Genomic DNA, 6,835 nt, shown 5'->3' with positions numbered 1-6,835 from the left:
CTCTTCCATCCCTGGACGTGTGGCCCTTTATTGATCTTATGACAAAGGGAGAAAGAACAATAGCTGAACCAAGCAATCACTCCTAAACCTTCTATGTAGATCTGGAGTATTCCAGATCTGTCCCGTTCTACCAGCCAGTGCATACGTGGGGTCAACTCCACAATGGGACAAGAAAGTATGTCCCTTCCTGGCAAGTGAACGAAGCAAGTGGATGGGAAAGGTAAATAAATGAAATACTAGTGCAACCCACCACAATAGCTTTGGAAAGTCAGCCCGCTTCCATCTCTCCAGCTAAGAAATTCAGCAAGTTCAATATGGAATGTATTCCTTTCTTTCCCCACTTCTGAGATTCATTTGATCTCTCAACTCAAATTTAGGAAGACTTCTAGAGACCTGCACTACTGAAACGATTGGTCTAAGGCCTGTGAGATGGCTAGCCTTTGCTGTCCAGTTGACTAGATAGAGAGAAGGCTAGGGGATTCATGAAGCACAAATATGGGTGTATCTTGAAGGTATGTGCAGGGATGGTCAGATCCTAATGAATGGATTTCAGATACAGTGGTGTTACTGGCAAGTGGCAAAAGGAGGTGGGGTCTAGTTACAGGAAATGGGTCCTTGGGTATAATATATATTACAATTTCTTTTTGTATGCTCTCTCTACTTCTTGTCAGGTGAACAGTTCTTCTCCAACATAGATAGCCTTGATAGGCTGCCCAAGTGGGTGAGGCCAAACATCCATAGGACTCTGCAAGTGTAGGCCAGAAACAAAGTTTTCTCTTGGGTATTTTGGTCCTGCTGATGCAAAAGTAACTAAGACAGAGCCAAGTGCCAGTAGCGCACATGTTTAATCCTAGCTACTTGGGAAACTGAGATGTGAACATGGTAGTTTGAAGACAGTTAGTGGAGGAAAAGTCCATTTGGAGAAAAACACAGGAAGGGTATAACAATATTCAAAAGTAATGTACTCACTACCTTACAAATGTAACTGTAACCCCACTACACATCACTCTGATAATAAATTTTTTTTACAAGTCCATGAGACTCTTATCTCCAATTAACCAGCAAAAAGCCAGAAGTAGTGATGTAACTCAAGAGGTAGAAGCCCATCTGTGAGCTGAAAAAAATCTAAGATATAGTGCCCAAACTATTAAAGAAAATGTTGTTTAAGAGGAAGTGACTGGATAGAACATGCAATGCATCTGCCCAATAAATATGTCAAAAGAAGCTCATCAGTAATCAAGGAAATCCTCACTTAGAGTTAGACATGGTGGTACATGTCTATAATCCCAGCTGCTCTTGAAGAGGATCTAGAGTTCAAGACCACCCAAAGGACTGACACTCTAATCTCAAAAACAAAATCTGAGCCAGGTACCAGTGCCTAACACCTATAATCCTAACTATACAGAGGGCTGAGATCTGAGGTAGCCCTACAGGAAAGCCCAGGAGACTCATCTCCTACTAACCATCAAAAAGCTGGAAGTAGAGCTCAAGTAGTAGTACGATAATCCTGAGCATTAAAAGCTTAAGGACAGCCGGGCACTGGCACGGTGGCTCATACCTGTAATCCTAGCTACTCAGGAGCCTGAGATCTGAGGATCTTGATTCAAAGCCAGCCTGGGCACTAAAGACTGTGAGACTCTTATCTCCAATAAACCACTAGAAAAGTGGAAGTGGTGCTGTGGCTCAAGGAGTAGGGCATTAGCCTCGAACTGAAGAGCCCAGGGACAGCACCCAGGCTCAGAGTCCAAGCCCCACAACCAACAACAACAATAACAAAAAGGTTAGGAACAGCACCTAGGTCCTGAGTTAAAGTCCCAGTAATGCACATTCACACACACACACACACACACACACACACACACACACACACACACAAATTGCTTAAGTGACAGAGGGCCTGCTTAGCAAGTACAAAGTCCTGGGTTCAATCCACAGCAAAACCAACAAGAGAAAGAAAATGTTCATTAAAATAAAAGATCACATTTTTATCCCATCAATCTTGGCAAAAATGTACAAATGTGTTACTTCTGTAAGCTAGGAAAGACATGCAACAAGGCAGAAGCACATCCGTGGGCAGGAGGCATATTGGTCTGGCTACGTATAAGAATATTTGGCAAAGTCTATCAAAAGCTGAATCACTGTACCCACCCATTGCTCACCATTCTACTTGTAGGGAACTAGAGAAACACTTGCATACATGAAGTCATTGCCAAAAGGAGTGCCAAAGTTCACCAAGAGAGAAGTGACCAATCTGTGGAAAGAAGTTCACACTGCAGAAGGAGACACCAAGTTTCCAAACAACCCTGGTGGGTGTAGATGACAGAAAGACCTCAACTGTGATGTCAAAAGAATCTTGAAGATCCACCCTAATGCTGAACTGCCCTATAACCCAACCACACCACTCTTAAACATTTATCCAAACGATTGCAAGTCAAGATACAGTGAAGCCACCACTACAACCATGATCATCGTTGCACTATTTACCATAGCCTATGGGAACAGTTCAAATGCTCTTCCATAACAAATGAATCTAGAAAATGTGTGTGAATGTGTGGGGGGGGGGAAGAGAGAGAAAATAAAATTTCATTCATCCATCAGGAAGAAAATTTTGTCATTGGCAGAGAAATGGATAGACCTGGAAAAAAAATAAGTGAAGTAAGTCAGGCCCAGAGAGACAAAGAAAGCACTCTGCCTCTCATATGTGGAAGTTAAAGCTAATTTGTAAATACATATGTAAACCTATACAGGGTTGTATGCATACATATACAAATGCATCCACTTAAGTATCAACTACACAGAGGAGAATTCCAATGGTGTAACTCCTTTCAACAGCTAACTTACAGTCTAACACAATGAATACCAAAAGGTCAATACCTGAAGTGTGTCAGGGTGGGGTGAGGTAAATACAGAAAGGGAAGATGGGTGAATGCAATCATAATACTCAATATACATAATTGGAGATGGAATCCCGGAACTGGAGAGGTTGAGAGGGGATGGGAGATATAGGGGAGAATAAGGGAAGAGGTGTCACTGATGGAAGGAGCACATACTGAGCTGTTGAATTGAAACCCCTTGAAACAATTACTAAAGACCATAGTTTTTTTAATTTAAGAAAAAAAGTCCAATCTGAGCCATATTGTTTAACTACCTTAATAAATTGCACTTAGGCCTTTCTGTATATTTAATTTTTTTTGCCAGTCCTAGGGCTTGAACTCAGGGCCTGGGCACTGTCCTTGGACTTTCTCAAGGCTAGAGCTCTACCATTTGAGTCACAGTACCACTTCTGCCTTTTTCCATGTATATGGTACCAAGGAATCGAACCCAGGGCTTTGTGTATGCTAGGCACGCACTCCACCACTTCGCTACATTCCTGGCCCTGTAAATTTAATTTTTTGTAACACAGATGACAGCCTCTATCCATCCATGCCAGTTCACAAAATCTAGCTGACTCCAGCACCAGGAAATAAGGCCCTTAGGGTATAAATACGGCTACCATTATTACCATATTATTACCACATGATTCCTCTCAGGATAAATTTCCTTTTCCACAGAGAAAGTCAACCTTTTTTTTTTCCTTACAGTTATAACCTCCTGAAGAGGCTTAATCTCTTCCCAGGGGTGATAATTAACATCTGTAATGTGGCTGAATTTACAATCAATGTTATTAACTCTGCTCTTTCCATCTGCTTTCACTTGAGTATTGGGGTATGGGGGTTGGGGATGGAGGAAGAGGGGAGACAACGAAAATTGGGGAATCTTGGCCAAGAATCAGAATAAGCTCAGACTATAAGGGAGACAGTCTTTCCTATTCTGGACTTAAGGCTGTCTTCCAAAACCTTCAGTCAGCTCTTTATAGATCCAAGGACAGGGTGGATGTCAATGTGAAGAGTCAGACTAAGGAGTGTCAAAAGGACCCTTGTAGAGTCTCCGCATGTAACACAAAGAGCAGTCCGTCAAGAATCCCTTCTGTTCTCTCCATGATTAAGAAACCACAGAGAATCGGGCACTAGTGGCTAACGCCGGTAAGTCCTACCACTCAGGAGGCTGAGATCTAAGGATCAAGGTTGAAGTCAACCAGTGCAGATAAACCCAAAAGATTCTTATCTCCAATGAACTACCAAAAAGCTGGAAGTGGACCTGTGGCTCAAGTGATAGAGCACCATCCTTAGTTTAAAAAAAAAAGGGGGGCCAGGAGTTTGGCCTAGTGGTTAAAGTGCTTGCCTAGCATGCATGAAGACCGGGGTTCAATTCCTTGGTACCACATACATAGAAAAAGCCGGAAGTGGTGCTGAGGCTCAAGTGGTAGAGCTCTAGCCTTGAGAAAAAATCCAAGGACAGTGCTCAGGCCCTGAGCTCAAGCTCAGGACTGGCAAAAATAAATAAATAAATAAATAAATAAATAAATAAATAAATAAATAAAAAGGAAAGAAAGAAAGAAAGAAAGAAAGAAAGAAAGAAAGAAAGAAAGAAAGAAAGAGAAAGGCCAAAAGTAGAGTTGTAGCTCAAGCAGTAGAGTGCTAGCCTTGAGCACAAAAGCTAAGGAATGGTGGTCAGGTCCTGAGTTCAATACCCAAAAATCAAAAATTTCTTTAAAAAAGTCAGACCACTTTACACTGGTGGCCCCCAAAAAGAAATATGACAGACTTTTAGCCCTAAGTCTCAGATTTAGGCTAAACCGAGCTTCACTAAGATTTTACGCCATACCCAATTTAATGATACACAGGTACAAAAATAAGAGCAACAACTTCCTCTTTTCTTTAAAAGAAGAAAAAAAATACAGGAAAATATTTTTTTGCTGAACTCTGAACTTCCTTTCTGTTAACCACAACTTACTACTGACTTTTACTTTGGTAAAAGGAACCAAAAAATTAAAAAAAAAAAAAACTTTGCTAAATAAATAATCCTTTGGATCCTCACTGCTGCTGACTGCTGACTTTCTATCCAAAACTCTCCCCAGCCATTGCAACCCAGCCCTGGACTGCTGATGAAAACCACATAGAACTGAGAGATAAGGCTGCACTCATTTGCCCAGCTATACTTTATTGCTGCGTCTCATCTTCCCATAGAGCAGACATTTCCCAGGTGAAAGCTAAACCAAGTCTGATCAGGCTCAAACTCCAAGCTTGGGAGTGGCCATCCAGAAACCTGGGTTTGAGCCCTGAGTTTGCCATCAAAAAAAAAAAAAAAAACTTGGGGGAAAGTCACTTACATGGCCATTTTTATAGCTTTTCTCCTGAGAGCAGGCCTCAGTCAGCACTGAGTGGGAGATTAAAAACTCCAAATAAAACCCTGAGGCTTAGAACAAGAGGACAGATTTCAGGTCATCCACACTGTTGAAAAGTGAGGAGAGAATTCAAAAAATAGCACCAAAAGAAGGGAGCCCCAAATAAAATATAAATAAAACAGAAACCCTATCTAAATGCTGGGCAGACTCATGAATCACACAGGCAGGAGGTAGCCTCAGAGAAGATGCAGGGATAAAACTCGAAATTGAGCTGACATTCAAGAGATGACTGTGTCCAATCCAGTCAGTGACCTCCTGGAACAAAGCCAGTAATCCTCATCAGAGAATCAAGAATTTCCACAATGTCAACAATCCAGTTCAAAATCACTTGATCATACAGAAAAAAAAAAAAAAGAAAGATGACAACACTGGCTACAAGTGGCTCACATCTGTCATTCTAGTTACTCAGCAGGCTGAAATCTGAGGATCATGGTTCAAAGCCAGCCCAGGCAGAAAAAATCCCAATGGACACTCTTATCTCCAATGAAGCTCAAAGTGGCAGGGTGCAAGCTTGTGAACCAGAGCTAAGAGACAAGGCCTCAAGTTCAAGCCCATGACCTACCAGAGAGAGAGAAGAGGGAAGGAGGGAAGGAGGGGGGAGAGGGGAGAGAGACAGAGAGAGAGAGAGGAGTAGAGAGACAGAGAGAGAAGAGAGAGAGAGAGAGAGAGAGAGAGAGTGAGAGAGAGACAGAGACAGAGAGAGAGATGAGAGATGAGTAGGAGTGAGAGAAGAGAGAGAGAGAGGAGATGACCCCAAGCTCAAGGAAAAACCCATCCATGAAGATGGGGGGAGCGGTGGAGGGCAGGTACAAAGCATTGCTATTACATTGATATACTGGAGCAAAATCTAAAACAGAAGGACATCTTGGGATGATTTGAGCAGCAAGAGAATTTATAAAATAATGGATTGCACTAGATCAAGGGCTCATCAGATTGATGACACCCGAAAAGACAGAACTGCCCTTCTCTATTTCTAACCCAGCCTTATGATAGAAGCCAGCTGCCACAATCCCAAACACATGTCAGCATCACATAAAGTACATGAAGCCAAGTCCTTGATTCCACCTCCACATCCTTTCCACTCTGTGCACTGTCCTAGATGGATGGATGGCTCTTAGAGATAGCATAATGGGTTTTTTGGTAGAGTTTTTGGGGGAAAAGAGGTTGAGACTTTCCTGCCCAGGCTGAATTTGAACCATGACCCTCAGACTTCAGCCTGCTCAGTAGCTAGGATGACAGGTGAGAGCTACCAGTGCTGGCTTGATTCAAGACTTCCATGACACTGTTAAGTCTTCAAGAAAGAAGAACAAACCTTTTCTTGCCAAGGGCCATTTAGATATTTATAGCATCACTCAAGAATGAAACAAAATGATCAACACCAGTCATCTGACAAGAAATCCACTCATCTGTCTCAGTGTGAACCAAAGGATTTCCTGGGCCTTGTACAGGCCTCTATCCCTGGAAACCAATCCTGGAATCCCCCTCCCTGCAAATGTGCTCTATTAACAACCAAGGCCCCTTTCCTGAAACAACCAGGAGGACCTGAAGAGC

The sequence above is a fragment of the Megascapheus bottae genome, chromosome 25 (genome assembly GCF_031878675.1).
Source record: "Megascapheus bottae isolate mThoBot1 chromosome 25, mThoBot2.hap1, whole genome shotgun sequence".
NCBI lineage: Eukaryota > Metazoa > Chordata > Mammalia > Rodentia > Geomyidae > Megascapheus > Megascapheus bottae.
This window is presented reverse-complemented; position numbering follows the sequence as displayed.